Here is a 17861-nt window from a genome sequence, read left to right on the forward strand (position 1 = left end):
GGGAAGCACAGTCGAGCTTTCCCTGGTGGTGTGGGTGCGGGGGAGCCAGCCCTGGGGGCAGGAGAGCAGGAGAACTGGCCCCGCCCCTCGCTCCTTGTTGCCTGCTGCAGCGGGTGAGCTAGCTGGAGAAGTTCTGGAGAGCTCCCCCTGGTGGTGAGAATGACGGAGAGCTGGCGGGCTGACCAACTCAGCTACCACCCAGGCCCGGAGCCGGGGCTGCGAGTTGGCCCACCCCAACATCTACCCCATCTGTGAACTGCTGGAGTATGTGAAGGGGCCGGTCCTGCAGATTCAAAGCTGCAGGATCTCCATAACATAGGGCAACAACAGTTATCCAAGAGGAGTCCCAGTGAGAGCCCAGTACTGAGAGTTTAGTAGAAGCCTTGAACTAGACCAGATAATTCATTGCATTGAACATGTACAAGTAAAGATGTATGGACTAAAGGGTATACTTTGTGACTCACTGTGATACACACCTACAGCTTCCCCGATGAGATGTTTTTCTTTTAAATTTTATTTTATTTGGGGAGGGGGCTACAAGGGCAGAGGGCAGATACGAAGGGATGGAGAGATGAATGGATGGGATGCATGATGCGAAATCCACAAAGAATCAATAAAGTTTTTTAAAAATCTACAAAATGTGTCTGTATGGAATATGTCTATTTTCCCTAAGCAATGCATATAACAATATTTTATAACACTTGTATTGAGTGTTATAAGTACATAGCAAGATATGCATGTTATATGCAAACACAATTCACACAGTTCTAAGAGACTTGGGTTATTTGAGGATTCTAGTATCTTATGAGGGTCCTGGAACCAATCTCCTATGGGTACTGAGGGACAACCCTTTGAGTTTAAATATGCTGTAGTAGACTGACTAGTGGTCCCTAAAGAGAACAGGTCCTAATCTCTGGGTTCTGTAAATACTAATCTTATATGGCAGAGACTTTGCAGATATGATTAAGGATCTTACGGTGAGAAAATAATGGTGGATTACCAAGGTGGGCCATAAATGCCATCATAGCATCCTTCTAGGAGTCGGCTAGTTGACACCCAAAGAGCAGGTGATGTGAAGATGAAACAGAGGAATTTGGAGACAACCTGTATCAAGTCAAGGGGCACCTGTGCTCACCAGAACTGGTTGACACGAGAATGGATTCCCGTCCTCCATCCTCCCCAGCTCCCAGAGGAAGCATGCCCATCCTATCTTGATTTCAACCTAGTAAAACTGGGTTTGAACTTCTGACTTTCAGAACTGTGAGAAAATAAATTTGTCTCCAGTCACCAAATTATGGTATTTGCTATAGAGGTCACACAAAGCAACTATGGTATGTGCTAATGTTTTTCAATGTGGTGACAAAGTACTAAGAAAAAGAGAAGTTATGTATTTGACTTATAGCATCGGAGGTCCAGAGTTGATTGGCTGCATTGCTTGGGTCTGAGGGGCAGGATAGCATGATGATATGAGCATGTCATTCATGAGACTGCTCGTCTCGTAGCAGCCAGGAAACCAAGACAGGGAGGAGCTCAGGGACAAGATGCACCCTTCAAAAGCACGTCCCAGCAACCGTTTTTAATCTGGGAATATGGTTTTCTCACAAAGTATTTTTTTTTAAGGCTAGCTTTGCTAGATATTTAATTTTTGGTTGACAGTGTTTATTCTCAGAGCTGTTTCTACCCATTGCCCTCTGGCTGCCTTTGTTGTAGTGAGAGATTAAATTTTAACCTTGTTTGGTTCCTCATACACCAGGGAACCTTGTACACCAGGGAACCTCGTACACTGGGGGATCCTGTGCACCTGGGGACCTCATATACCTGGGAGCCTCATATACCAGGGAACCTCATACACCAGGAAGCCTCATACATTTTTTCTCACCGAAGTCTCCCCTTCTTTTTGTCCTTTGATAATTTTCCAGCTTTATTAAGGTTTGGGTCACAAAAATGCTTATGTGCTTATAGAACATAAGGTTTCCATATATGCATAGTAATTAAACCAAGCTAATTAACATGCATGCCCGTTACTTCAGTTTTTCATTGTATATGTTTACAGTATAGAACATAATGTTGTGGCACACATATAGAAAGTAAAAAGGTTACTGTGTGAAGCACTTAACATACCCTTATATAATACCTCTTTTGTGACAAGAGTATCTAAAATTTACTCAGCATGAATCTCATATGCAGTATCATTTTATTTTTAAAGGCATCTGTTTTTTATTTAATTGTGTGTGTGTGAATGTTTTGCCTGCCTGTATGTATGTATGTATGTATGTATGTATGTGTACTACATGTTTGCCTGGCGCCTGCTGAGGTCAGAAGAGGGTGTCAGATCCCCCTGGAACTGGGGTTAGGAAAGTTGTGAGCCACTATGCAGATTCTGGAAATTAAACCTGGTCTTCTGCAAGAGCATCTAGTGTTCTAAACCACTGAGTCATCTCTCCAGCCTCCGCAGTATCATTTCATTAGTTCCCTTTTGTGTTGTGTTTTAGATTTCTATCCATGCTAATCTTTCATATATATGACTTTGGCTCCTGTAACTGTATCTGCATGTTCCATTTCCAATCCACTATTTTGTTCTCTATCTCAGTATATTTGAATTTTTATTTTTTAGATTTCACACTAAGTGAGATCATATGATATCTTTGTGTGTCTAGTTTAGACATGTGTTTTGGGCTACTTTGTTTTGTGGAAAATGGAAAAAAATCTCTTTTCACAATGATGAGAGAGAGAGAGAGAGAGAGAGAGAGAGAGAGAGAGAGAGAGAGAGAGAGAGAATATATTAAGTTGTTTGACAGAGCCTTGGAAACTATTTCCTAAGCAAAAATATGTCATACTTGAAAGTCCAAATTAATTTATGAAAGGGTTACACCTTTAGCACAAAGTCAGGACTCTTTAAATTTGTATGTGTGTGCGCGCACACAAATGATTGTGTACATATGTTCATGTATGCTTGTGCAGGTATGTGTGGAGGTCAGATGATACCCTCGAATGTCACTCAGGAACACCATCCACCCCCTTTGAGACAAAGCCTCTCATTGGCCTCACCAGTGAGGCTGGGCTGGTGGCCAGCAAGCCCGAGGGGTCCATCTGTTGCTGTCCCCCCATGCTGGGGCTACAAGTGCACCCCACTATGCCCAGCATTTTTCCTGGGTTTTGAGGGTGGAACTCAGATTCTCATGTGAGGCAAGCACTTGAGAGACTGGGCCATCTTCCTGGGGCCATAAAGATGGAATTCTTCAGTCTTCTGCAGGGCGCTTTCCCTGCTGTGCCCGGGTGCTTCCATGGCAGTAATCATGGGGGGGGGTGAGGGGGTAAGGGGGGGCTTTCTCGAGTCTTTCTATATGCTAAAGTCCTAAGAGGACATACTATATTATTTCCATTTTGCCAGTCTTATGAGTCTCTATTTTAAAAATAAAAATAAACAAAACTATATGTAACACCCAAGTTTCCTTTATCTCTAGTGTCTGGTTTACCATTCCTGACCTAGTGGTGAACCCTATTATGAATTTAGTGAGGTTTCACTGTATAGGACAAATATCCTGGCCAAACAATCAGGGAATCCTGAAAGACAGAAATAGTTGAAGACAAAAGTCAAGCAGGTCTGGGAGTAGAGACATATGGATGGAACACGGTGGAATGGGCACAGTCTGAAGGGAATGCCTATTTGCGACTGTCTACCATGAGAGAGCCACTGAATGTGCCAGGTACACAGAAGGCAGGCAGCTAACGGCACCCACCCTGTCATCAGACACTGTTAGAACGGCACCACAGATGAAGTCATGAGGTAGTGGCTGTGATGCCTACAGCAGAGACGTGCAAGTGCCCAGCAGCCTGGATTCCCACTTGGCTGAGTTAGCCATTACCCCTGCCTGCTGTCTGCTCTGCTGGCGACGATAAACACTGAACCTTCTCTCAAAACGGCGCTGTCTCTCGATACACTTGACAGAGCGGTCACTACACGTAGGCTGGTGATTTGAGAGCCTTCCCCCCCCCGAAGTATTGATAATTTATTTTGACACATGCAAATAAATAAATACGCTACGATGGATTTTCCTTTACTTCCTACACGGACTCAGTCAGCATTGACATTCAGGAGCTTGCAGGGTGTGATCAGTAGCTCATGATATCATGTAACATGTAATCAGACCCACTTTATGGTGAAGAAGGGGCAGACGTGGGCACCATGTCTATAATCTCTGCACTCAGGAGGCTGAGGCAGGAAGGTAGCAAGTTCAAGGTCATACTCAACTATAAAGCACTTTAGAGGTGACCATGAGCTACATGAGACCCTATCTTTAAAAAAAGTAGTGATAAAATGTGAAATGACTTGTTCAGGCTGTGCAAGTGCCAACTCATGGACAATACCTTGCTAAGTACACTTTTCTTTACATAAATCTAACTCTAATCAGGAGAGTACACGAATCTGAGAATAAAAACCACAGTCGCCACTTAGAATTATTCCCAGTGGCTCTCTTGGTAGAATTAGAAAATAGAAATTAGTGAATCTGGTTACGCTCAGATGAAGAGTTTATCTCATTCAGCAGTTGAGACATACTTTAAAATGTTGTTTACCTGAAACTCAGTTTCACTGAGTTTCCCGAGTTTCATCTGGATAATTTTTATTACCCCAGGACTCTGAATCCTATAGGTTTAAAGGTCTTAGTCCCCAGAAGGGGGACACTCTCATCAGGAGACAAAAGAAGAGATCACTAAACTCTGGATTATGGCCACTGCCCAGGCAATTCTATCATGACAAAGTGCAAGCAGGCATGGAACATAGTGGCCATCTGAGATGTCAGGGCGATGAGGATGATTGGTCAGGGCAGGTGGGGCTGCTGTGACACAGCAGGAGCATGGGAGAAAATGTGAGACAGAGGAGGTGTATTTTGATGCCCAGGAAATCCATGCTCCGTTTCGATAAGAGACAAGCTATTTACCTTGTCGCAGAAGAAACTAGGCATCGAGATCAGATGTGTGTGAGATGAAGGTTAGGGGCATTCAAACATCTAGAAAAGGAGGGAGAATATCGACCCTGTTGACTTGAAACCAGCTGCAATCGTGGGAGCTACAGTTACTCCCATTTCCTTCTAGATTTCACCTAGGAATCATGATCCATTAAAAAAAAAAATCCTGGCAGATCTGCTTTCAGAACATACACAGGAAGCAGATTTCCAAAGCACAGGGATGGATTTTTGTGAATGTTATAATTTGCCATCTGGGTCTCCCTTTAGGAATGCAGGACTTGTTCCTAAGCTGCTAGCATGCTTCTAGAAGAAAGCCTCCATCTTTCAGCCCTCTTTGGAAATTATTTCAGCTAGAGAAAACGGCTTTATCCAAGTATTTGCTCCCTGTGGAACAAGCCCCTGAAATTACCAATCTGCAGTTGTTTCTAAGGATCTACCCTTTCTGAACAGTTCGTGTAAACAAAGCTATACAGATAGAGCATTTTGTGTCTGGCTTGCACTTAGCATTTTTATGTGTACAGACAATTTTTAGTCTAGGTTCTGCATATGATAGAAAACCTGTGGTATGTGTCTTGCTGAGTCTGGCTTATTGCATTGAGCGTGAACAATTTCCAGTTCCATCCATTTTCCTGCCAATGCCATGAGTTCATTTTACTTTGTGAGTGAAGAAAGCATCTGTTGTGTACATGGGTCACATCTTTAAGATGGACATCTTGACGGTTCCGCTTCCTGGCTATTGTGAATAGCACAGCTGCAATAAACACAGATTTTTAAAGCTGCAAGACTTTTCATGGTATGCTTGTAGAGTCCTTCAGAAGTACACTCAAAGGAGTTAAAGAGAGCCTATGGGTCGTTCTGCTTTTTGGTTTTTGGAGAAAACTCCATACTGATTTACATAGTGGTTGCCCAAGTTTGCATTTCTGCCAGTAGTGTATGTAGGGTCTTCTCTCTCCACATCCACTAACGCATCTTCTGTCCTTCGTTTCCTAGTTTTCTAATCTCACTGGGCTGAGGCTAACTCTCAAAGCAGTTTTAATTTGCATTTTCCTGACTGCAGAAGCAAAGGGCATTGGCCACCTTTTCAAGTGTTTGTTGGTCGTTTGTATTTCTTCTTTTTTTAAAAAGTTATTTTTATTTTATGTGCATTGGTGTTTTGCCTGCCTGCATGTCTGTGTAAGGGTGTCTGATCCCCTGGAACTACAGACAGTTGTGAGTTGCCATGTGGGTGCTGGGAACTGAACCCAGGTCTTCTGGAAGAGCAGCCAGTGCTCTTAACCTCTGAGCCATCTCTCCAGCCCAATGAATGGTACACTCTTTTTTGTTTATTTGTTTTGTTTTTCGAGACAGGGTTTCTCTGTGTAGTTTTGGTGCCTGTCCTGGATCTTGCTCTGTAGACCAGGCTGGCCTCGAACTCACAGAGATCGGCCTGGCTCTGCTTCCCAAGTGCTGGGATTAAAGGTGTGTGCCACAGCCATCCGACTTTCTTTTTCTTTCTTTCTTTTTCTTTTACTTTCTTTCTTTCTTTCCTTTCTTTTTTTTTTTTTTTGAGAATTGTCTAGTTATTTATTGATTGGGTGATTTGTTTAATTTTTTGAATTCTTTATATATTTTAACTATTAATCTCCTGTCTGGTATGTAATTGGCAAAGAGATTTACATATACTCCTCACCCTGGCAATTGTTTCCTCTGCTCTGCAGAGGCTTTTCTGTCTCATGCGATGCCATTTATCAGTTCCTGAGACAATTTCCTGAGTGACTGGAGTCCTTTTCAGAAAGTTCCTGTCTATGCCAGGTCTTAAAGTATTTTCCTATGGTTTCCTCTAGTTGGTTCAAAGTTTGAGTTCTTGTGTTCAAGTCTCTGATCTTTTTAGAGTTTGTCTTATGCCAGGTGAAAGATCCAGACCCAATCCCGTTCTTGTCCACGCAGTCTCCACAGCACCATTTGTTGAAGCAGCCTTGTGTGTTTTTAACACCTCTGTCAAACGTTAAGTGGCCTTTTGGCTGGAGATAGGTGCTCAGTGCTTAAGAACACTCGTTGCTCTTGGAGGGGACCTCAATTCAGTTCCCAGCACCCACATGGCAACTCACAACTGTCTGTAACTCCAGTTCCAGGGGATCTGATCCCTTCTTCTTCTGGTCTCTTGAACCAGGCACATATGTAGACAAGACACCCATAAAAATAAATTTATTTCTGAGTCCTTCATTCTATTTCATTGGTTGTCATGTATGTTTGGGGGCTGGTACCATGCTGGTTCCATATGTAACATGTGATACCTTCAGCCTTGATCTTTTTGCCAAGGATTGTCTCAAGTGTTCAGACTTGGCGCTTCACAAATTTTAGGGTTTTCCCCTACTTCGGAGGCTAATGGTGTTGGGATTTAGATGGGGGCTGTGTTCAATCTATAGATCACTTTTGTTAATATAGCCATTTTTACAATATTAACTTTACTAACCTGTGAACACTGACAGTCTTTTCATCTTCTTAGTGTCTTCTTCAATTTCTTCCGTGTCTGAAGTTTTCATTCTAGAGATCTTTTACATCCTTAGGTTTACCCTTAGATATTTTTTTTTTAAAGATTTACTTATTTATTATGTATACAGTGTTCTGTCTGCACAAATCCCTGCAAACCAGAAGAGGGCACCAGATCTCATTACAGATGGTTGTGAGCCACCATGTGGTTGCTGGGAATTGAACTCAGGACCTTTGGAAGAACAAGCAGTGAGTGCTCTTAGCCTCTGAGCCATCTCTCCAGCCCACCCTTAGATATTTTTAAGTTGTCATGAATTTTTCACCTAATTTCTCTGCAAAGTTACTATATAGTTTAGTATGTAAAAGGCTACAGATTTTTGTATGTTGTGTATCCTGCTTTTGGCTGAAAATGCATAACAGTCTAAAAGTTTGTGGAGGGCCATTTGGAGTCTCTTAAGTAAATGATCATGTCATCCACAAGAGGGATACTTTGACTTCTTCCTTTTCTATTCATAGCTCTTTTCTTTCTTGTCTTTCTTCTTTGACTAACATTGTGAGTACTATATTGGATAAAAGCAGAGCTGCTGGGCACTCTTTTTCTCATTAGAGACTTTAGATGTGATGCTCTGAGATTTTCTCTGATTAATATAATAGTGTTGGCTTTACATTTGCCATAGACAGCTTTTGTTATGTTGTGTTCATTTTATTGCTACTTTCTTGTAGGACCAGAGAGTCATTGCAGAAATCACAGAGGAAATTTGAAAATTCCCAGAATAAAAGTGAAAATAAAAACACAACTTACCAAAACCTTTGGGATACAGCTTTTTTCCAAAGTCTAATTTTTTTTTTGTTTAGACTCCATTACATTTGTACAGTTACATAGCTTTTCTTGCTTTTGATTTCTGGTGTTATTGCACTGTGCTCTGATAAGATATAAAAAACTGTTTCAGTTCTTTTGTATTTGACTTGTAGCCTAGACTGCCATATATTTTAGAGAAAATTCCATCAGGTTCTGAGCATAATGTGTATTCTATATCTGTTAGAATAATCTTGTCAAGTCCATTTGATCTGTCATGAATATAACTCTGAGGTTTCTTTGTTGGTTTTTAGTTTTGATAACCTATATAAAGATGAACTGAGTATTAAAATCACGATTATTGTGTCAAGAACTGACTTCTGTGTCCACTATTTTTTTTTTAATCAAAGTGTGAGCCACGACATTTCGTACATACATATTTACAATTATTGTAACTTCTTGAGATACTGCCTTTGTTACTAAATAGTGGTCTTCATTATCTCTTTTAATTTTGAAATCTACTTTATTGGATATTAGAATAGGTTCACCAGCTTGTTTTCAGATGTTACCTTTTTTATATTAAAATATATTTTTTCATACAATTTATTCTGATCACAGTTTCCATCCCCTTATCTCCTCCTGGATTCTCCCCACCCATCCAATTCCACACCTTTCTCTCTCTCTCTCTCTCTCTCTCTCTCTCTCTCTCTCTCTCTCTCTCAGCAAATAAAAAACAAAAAAGAATAGAACTAAACAAATAGGGCTGGAGAGATGGCTCAGAGCTTAAGAGCATTAGCTGTTCTTTCAGAGGTCCTGAGTTCAATTCCCAGCACCCACATGGCAGCTCACTACTGTGTATAACTGTAGTCCCATGGGATCCAGTACCCTCTTATGGTGTGCAAATGTACACGCAGACAAAAACACCCATATACATAAATAAATCTTTTTTTAAAAAAGAACTAAACAAACAGAGAAAAGGAAAACACAAGAGAAGTACCTACACATGCAGAGACATAAGCCCACACAGAAAACCCACAGAAACACAAAATTGGACAGCATAATATATAAGCAAAAGACCAGTAAGGTTTTAAAAAAGTCCCAGACAAAAAAGCATGAGACAAAAAAAAAATCTCCCAAAATACCATTGAATTCGTTTTAAGTTTGCTGTCTACTGCCGGCCCGGGCCTGCCCTTGGTTGTGGCTTGTTTATCCAGACTCCATTGGGAAAAAACTCTATTCTTTTGCTAGCAGTTGTCAATGGGAGCTAGCTTCTTGCTTAGGGAAGGGGGCTCATGTCCACTTCCCTTTCTCAGTGCTGGGACCCTATGTGACTTGGACCGGTGCAGCCCCTGCGCATGGCGCCCCCATCTCTGTGAGTGGATTTGTGCATCAGCCCTGCTGTGTCTGGAAGGCATTGTTTTTGGTGGCGTCCATCCCCACCAGTTCTTACAGTCTTTCTGATTCCTCTTCGGCAAACTTGCCTGGGCCTTGGGGGGAAAGATGTGATGGAGACACCCCACTTGGGACTGAGTGTTCCAAGGTCTCTCACTCTTTGCATATTGAACAGTTGTGTGTCTGAGTATCATTTGTTCTCATCTACTGCAGGTGGAAGCTTCTCTGGTGATGGCTGAGATGGACACTGGTCTATGGATATAGCAGAATGTCTTTAGGCATCATTATAGTGCTACATTTCTTTAGTCAAACAGTAGTTTTAGCTTTACCCCCAGATCCATGGCCTACCTAGTCCCAGGTTCTTGACCACTTGAGCAGTGTCCGGTATGAGTTTCATCTCATGGGGCAGGTCTTAAATCCAATCGGACAGTGGTTGGTTACACCCACAATGTTTGTACCACTCTTGCAGGAGCGTATCATGCAGGCAGGTCGCCAATGTATGTAGAAGGGTTTATAGCTGGGCTGGTGTTTACCTTTCTCCTCTGGTAGCATTAAGAGTACCTTCCAGTACCGGGAACACCATTCAGCAAAGGTGAAGGCTCTAGGTAGACATAAGCTTGACTTCCCTGTGTTCAATGAGATATGTAGGTGTTGTCTTCAGCGATAGAGCCTTACCATGAGTTTGTGGAGAGAAACCAACAGCTTCGGTGATATCCTGAGTTATTTGGCAGGTATCATGAAGCCCCTTTGGTCAACAGCACGAGGTTAGATGTAATCCATTTCTGGCACTGGAGGTTTCACTTGGTGGTGAGAGATTTCTAGTTGTGTTTCTCTCCCCTGGTCTTTGGTGATTCCGTTTAAGTTTCTTTCATTTCCGCATATATACTAAGAAGCTTCTACTGTGGTAGGTTTCCATACAGCACCTCTGATGGCTCTTAGTTTTAGTTATCCCTCCCCATATGCCCTCCCTTACCTCCTCTTCACTTTCATTTTCCATTCATCTGTTGACACAGACATCTAGACTGTTTCCAATTGCTGGTTATTATGAATAGAACAGCAATGAACATTGATAAGAAAGTGTCTCTGTAGTAGGGTGTAGAGTATTTGGGGTGCACACCCAAGAGTGGTATAGCAGGATCTTAAGGTAGATCTATTCCCAGCTTCCTGAGGAACCTCCACATTGATTTTTCATTGTGGCTGTACAAGTTTGCACTCCTAACAGCAATGGATGAGTGTTCCCCTTACTCCACATCCTCACTAGTATGAGCTGTCATTTGCTTTATTGACCTTGGCCATTATGATTGGTGTAAGATAAAAATCTCAAAGTGGTTTTGATTTGCATTTCCCTGATGATTAAGGATGCTGACCATTTCTTTAAGTGTTCAGCCCTTTGTACTTCATCTTTTGAGAACTTTCTATATCTATGCCCCATTTTCAATTGGGTTATTTGTTTTCTTGATGTTCAGGTTTTTTAATTCTTTATATATTTTGGATATTGCCCTTCTATTGGATGTATAATTTGTGAAGGTCCTTTCCCATTCGATGGCCTGTCACTTTGCCTGACTGTGATGCCCTTTGCCATACAGAAGCACTTTGGTCCCATGAGGCCCCATTTGTCGTTTTTAGTGCCTGTGCTCCGTGTCCTCTTAGAAAGTCTTTCCTGTGCCAGTGCGTTCAAGACTACTCCTCATTTTTTTTTTTCTATCAGATTCAAGTTATCTGGCCTTACGTTGAGGTCTTTGATCCATTTGGAGTTAAATTTTGCACAGGATGATAAATATGAATCTATTTGTATTTTTCTACATGTAGCCATCCAGTTTGACCAGCACTACTGTTAAAGATGCTGTTTTTTTTCCCAGTGTGTATTTCCAGCTACTTTATCAAAGATTAGATATTCATGGGAGTGTGGACTTATGTCTGGGACTTCAATTACATTAATCAATATGTCTATTTTTATGCCAACTTATATACTGTGCTGTATATAAGTTGTTAATATAAGATCTCATCATTTTTTTAATGTAGGCACTTGATGCTATGAACTTGCCTCTTAGAACAACCTTCATTGTGACCATAGGTTTGGTATGTTGTGTTTTCATTTTCATTCAATTCTAAACAAGGTTTTCAATTTCCTTAATTTCTGTCTTGACTCATTCTTCATTCAGTACTGAGTTGTACAATTTCCATAACTTTATAAAGTTACTGTTGTTGTTGATATCCAGCCTTAATCCATGGTGGTCAGATAGGATGCAGGCTGATATTTCAATTTTCTTGTATCTGTTGAGGCTTGCTTTGTGTTCAAATACGTGGTCAGTTTTAAAGAAAGTTCCATGAGCTGCTGATAAGATAGGTCCATTTGATTTATGACATTATTTAACTCCAGCTTGTCTCTGTCTAGTTTTTGTTTGGATGACCTACCTGTCCATTGGCAAAAGTGGGGCATTCACCATTACTGTGTGAGTGTCAGTCTGTGATTTAGTTGTAGTAATGTTTCCTTTATGAACATGGATGCACTTGTGTTTGGTGCAAAAATGTTTAGAAATGTAGTATCTTCTAGGTGGATTTTTCCCTTGGTGAAAATATAGTGTCCTTCCCTATCTTTTCTGGTTAGTTTTGGTTTACAGTCTATTTTTTTTCCAAGATATTAAAATGCACCTACTTGCTTCTTTGGTACCACTGCTTGTAACATAGTCTTCTATCCTTTTACCCAGAGGTGACAGTTATCCTTGATGTTAAAATGAGCTTCTTGGGGGCAGCAGAAAGATGGATCCTGCTTTCTAATCAAATCTGTTAGTCTGTGTTTTTTTAATTGGGGAATTGAGATCATTAATGTTGAGAGCTATCCATGAGTCATTTTTATTGATTCCTCTTATTTCGTTATTGTGGTGTTGATTTCCCCTCTCTTTTGATTTGCTGCTCTGAAATCATTTATTCCTTGTATTTTCACGGGTGTGGTTAACCTCTTCAGATTGAAGTTTTCCTTCTAGTGCTTCCTGTAGAGCTGGATTTATAGATAGATATTGCTTAAATTGTTTAATGTAGAATGTTTTTTCTTCTTCTGTCTATTGTGGTTGTTTTGGTGGGCATAGTAGTCTGGACTGGCATCTGTGATCTCTTTGAGTTCGTAGAACATATCTATACAGACCCTTCAGGCTTTTAGAGTCTCCACTGGGAAGTCAGGTGTTATTCTAATAGGTCTGCCTTTACATGTTACTTGGTCTTTTTCTTTGCAGCTTTTAATTTTCTTTCTTTGTTCTTTACACTCACTGTTTTATGATTTGTCAAAGGAGCTTCTTTTCTGGTCCAGTCTATTTGGTGTTCTGTATGCTTCTTTTATCTTGATAGGCATCTCCTTCTTGAGGTTAGGGAAATTTTCTTCTGATTTTGTTGAAAATATTTTCTGTGCCTTTGACATGGATTTCTCCTACTCCTTCTATTCTTATTATTCATAAATTTGGTCCTTTCATAGTCTTCCACGTCTCCTAGAAGTTTTGTGCCTGAATTTTTTTAGAGTGGGAGGACAGGCCCCTTGCATGTGGTCTGCTACTGGGCTGAGGATGGGACAGGAGAATTCCAGTGGAGACAGGAGGGAGCCACTTTTGTTACCTAGATAGGTTGTTTGCCATGCTTCGATTCCCAATCTGGGTCTTTACTGGTGAGATGTGTCCCCTGGAAACAACAAATAGTTTAATCTAATTTTTTTACCTCACCCAGACATCCTGAGCCTCTTCATTGGTGACTTGAAGTGGTTTACATTTATGGTCATTATTGAGTGATGGTCCCCCCCAACCCCCAACACCCCCCCCCCTTTTTTTCCTTGTTTGGATTATTTGTTCTTTGCTTTCTCTCTGATTTTCTGGGTTACTATATTGGACATGATGGTTTCTTTCCTATCTCTACTTTACTCTAGTTCTCTGGTGAAATTTGCTCTTTCCCTGTGTGCAGAGCATGTCAGTGTCATGGTCAGGTACCGCCTTCGTCTGTGCTTGGTTTGAAATGCCCGTGTTTCTCCATCAGTTTTAAAGACAGCTTTGCTAGATACAGCACTCTTGGCTGGCAGGTATTCACCTTCACAACTTGAAATAGATCCCAACGTGCATTCTAGCTCTCAGGTCTGCTGATGAGACACGATGGTGTTGCGATGCTTGCCACTATAGATGCACTGGTGTTTTTCCCTTTCAATTGTTTCTTTTGGTTTTTTGAGACAGGGTTTCTCTGTGCAGCCCTGATTGCCCTGGATCTCACTCTGTAGACCAGGCTGGCCTTGAACTCACAGAGATCCACCTGGCTCTGCTGGGATCAAAGGTGTTCGCCACCACCACCACCCCCCCAGCTCCCCTTTCAATTTTGAATCTTATTCTCTTGCTTGTTCTATAAGACACCATGGAAACGTTTTTTCTCAGTCCTGTCTATTGACTGTCATTTTAAAATGGCTCTTGTGTATGTCTTTCTTAGACTTTTGAAATTTTCGGTTCTGATTTCGTTGAACAGCTTCTCTGTACTTGGACCGTTTGGGGGTTTTGTTTGTTTGTTTTTGTCTTTTGATTATCCTGTCGATTCTGGTTTGCTCTTAGTTGGATCCCAGGGTTGTTGGACATTTTGGTTGTGCTCACACTTTTTCCCCTTTGGATATTTGAAGGTAGTATTTCACCAACCTTGTCCCCCATCCCTAACATGCTTCTGCTTGATCATGTCCATCCGTGATGCTTTCCACTGTATTTTAAATCACTGAGGTTTTCATCTCCATCACTTCACCCCCTCCCCCATCTCAATTTCTTTGCTGACTTTTTCATCTGTATTACTAATTTTCTCACCCAGCTTATTGACCTTTCCCTCTCTACATTGCTGACTTTGCTCTCCAAGTACTGAGTTGAATTGTCTGCTTGTTTGGGTCTGATTTCAGAAAGATCATTGGTCATTTTTACCAGCAAATTTTGAAATCTTCACCTGAAATTTGCATATTTAAGTATTTCTTTTAGTTCAGTAATTGTTGAGTTCTGACCTTTTGCAGGTATTATAATCGTCTTACTTCTTCATTTTTTATTTGTGTTTCTGTGTTATAATTTGTGTATCTGTTGGTTTAGATATCTCTTCTGGGTTTATTAGGCATCTTTTTATTGAGCAACTTACTCATGATAATCCATCTGCACTACTACTCAGGGAAGAGACAATTAATTGATGCAACAGCAACATCATCAAACTGTTCAAAATATAGAAATGCACTTAAAATCGCCAGGTGGCAGCAGTGCACACCTTTAATCCCAGCACTTGGGAGGCGGAGACAGGTGGATCTCAGTGAGTTCGAGGCCAGCCTGGTCTACAGAGTGAGATCCAGGACAGGCACCAAAATTACACAGAGAAACCCTGTCTCAAAAAAACAAAACAAAAAAAGCACTTAAAATCGATTAAAGCCCCCAATAAAGCATCAATGACCACAGAATTGAAAATGGCAAACTGCTATAGTCGGTACTCTCAAGTTCAAAATTGTTTATGTTAAGTGTGGAGACAATAAATGAATGAGATAAAAGGAGATAGAGAAGGAGAGGAAGAGAAGCAAGATGAAAGAAAAAGAGAAAGATGGAGAAGAATGAGATGGGGGAGAGCAAAGGATTAAAAAATTAGAAAAATTTAAAAATGTCAAAAGCAAAGTTAGGCAAATATAAGACAAGAATAAATATCAGGCTGTTAAAGAATCAGGAAGATAAAACAAAAATATTACTAAATGTAGAATGGTAGAGGAGGAAACAGTAGAAAAGAAAGAAAGGAAGGAAGGAAGGAAGGAAGGAAGGAAGGAAGGAAGGAAGGAAGAAACTAAAAAACAACAACAACAAAACAAACAAACCCACAAGTAAAATACTGCTAAAAATGCAGTAAAATAATAAAAGTGGGAGAGGTCAGAAGAGTCAGAGAAGGGCATGGAATGATGGCACAACCTTCAATGCCAGCACTTGGGAGGCAAAGGCAGACAGATCTCTGTGAATTCAAGGCTAGCCTGAGCTACATAAGTGAGTACCAGACCAGCCAAAGCTACATAGACCTGTTTCAGAAAACAAATAACAAAAAGTGCCAGAGAAAAAAGGGTGTGGTATTAGAATAGCTTTCTGTGTATTCAAGACTTGGAGATGGCCAATTACACAGACTCTGGCTGGCTGGGGCTCAGCTGAATGTCTGGACTCCATTCATGTGTCTCTTCTATAGTTTATGCTGTTGCTGGGTATGGACTGAACAAGTAACCACCATTCACCAGAACTGTCTTACCTTGGTAGAGTTTCTTTGTATACCGGGGGCCTTGGTGGACACATTTAGTTCTGTCTGTGGGCTGGGCAGGCTCTCTGATCCTCCCAAGACTCCCCAGATAATCATTCCTGGGGTGGCTAACGTTTTAACTGGCAAGTGTCTCCCAAGTGCATTGGGAGTAAGGGAAGTAGTAGCAGCGTGGAGACAGTAAAGACAGAGGCTGTCCTGAGTACCAATCATCTGCCTTGTGGATGTAGCTGTGGGTATCAAGACATGCCTGCAGCCTCAGCAGTGAAGAACAGGTAAGTTGATCCAGATGTTATTCCACCACTGGCCTCAGGCTCAGAGTCAGAACCAGGGCTATCCTCGTCCTCGGTGATACTACCTGCTCCTAGCCTCTGAGGAGGGGCTGTCTTTCCCCAGGCACTCCCCTTTCTGAGCTAAGCCTCCTGCAGACTATATATAACCTTTGACCTCTCAGCACCTAACCCTCCTGCTCTCCACGGTTCTTTCCTGGAGCCTTTACTCACCCTAAGGCTGGGAACAAACCAAATTCAGGCTCCTTACATGGTGCAGTTATTCCCCGACCTCAGGACCTCAGGTTATTCAGATTTTAGCAGTAGATTCTCTCTCTGGGAGGTGGCTGGCCACCCCCTCCATATCAGGTGGAATGACAAAATGGGATTTCTTCCCACTGCTGACTCGTTGGTTGGAGGGATCAAAACTCAACTGAGTCTGACTTACTGAAGTGTTTTGTTCCTCGTATTTCTGTTTTGACTTGTTTTTTCCCTCTCAGAATTTAAATTTCTTTGCTTAAGTTCTCTTCCAGGTGGTTAAATTTCTCGTCTGTGTTGCTGACTTCTGTGTGCAGGCCCTGAATTGATGTCCCTGCTTCACTCATCTGTTTAAGTCTCCTTTGAAGGAACTGGGCATTTTTAAAAGTAGATTTTAAAAAAAATCCCTTGTTCAGCGTTTCAACAGCTATCACTGGTTGCAGATACCGAGGAGTTAGGAGCTTGCTTTCACGTCTTCTTTTTGGGTGTTTCTACAATGTCATTTGTACATGTGTTGTAATGGATATATATGTCTTCCTATTTCCCCTACTCTTCTGTGGTTGTTTTGTGTTATATTTTCTTAGTGGCAGTCTTCTCTTGGACTGATGATTCCTGCCCCATATAGAAGAGAGAAAGCAGTCAGTAACAGTTAAAACAATGAAGTGCAGCAAAAAAGAGTAACCGGGTACTTTATTTACAACCTCTGAGAGGTGTGGATAAAAATGAACAAGGATACTAACAGGATAAACCAGGATTTTAAAGAGTATTAAAATTAATGATATTCATAACTAAGAAATAAAAAGAGAATGAAGAGCTGTAGTTCAGTGGTTAAGAGTATTCAGTGGTTCAGTATTAAGAGGTTCAGTGGTTAAGAGTATTTGTTGCACTTCTAGAAGACCTGGGTTCAATTCCCAGCACCCACATTAGCATATCAGAATCTTCTGTAACTCACAGTCCAGGAAATCTAATGTCGTCTTCTGGCCTCTGTGGGAAATGCATGCGCACAGGGCACAGATAAACATGCATACACTTAAACGTATATTTTTTTATTTAAAGAGAATGAGGTGGGGTCAAGAAAAAGGCAAAGCAAAATGTGAAGGAGAAAAAAAGCATATGTAATGAAGGCGTAAGAGATAGCAAGGAGGCTGGAGAGATGGCTCAGCGATAAGAGCACTGGCTGCTCTTCCAGAAGACCCGGGTTCAATTCCCAGCACCCACATGGTGGCTCACAACCACCTATAATAAGATCTGATGCCCTCTTCTGACATGCAGGTGTGCATGCTGATAGTGCACCATATACATAAGATACATAAAATAAATAAATCCTAAATTTTTTTAAAGAAATAGCAAGAGAGAACTCAATAAAACCAAACCCAAGCTAGCAAATATATATATATATATATATATATATATATATATATATATATATATATAAAATATAATACTGGT

The sequence above is a fragment of the Peromyscus leucopus genome, chromosome 13 (assembly GCF_004664715.2).
Source record: "Peromyscus leucopus breed LL Stock chromosome 13, UCI_PerLeu_2.1, whole genome shotgun sequence".
NCBI classification, from domain to species: domain Eukaryota; kingdom Metazoa; phylum Chordata; class Mammalia; order Rodentia; family Cricetidae; genus Peromyscus; species Peromyscus leucopus.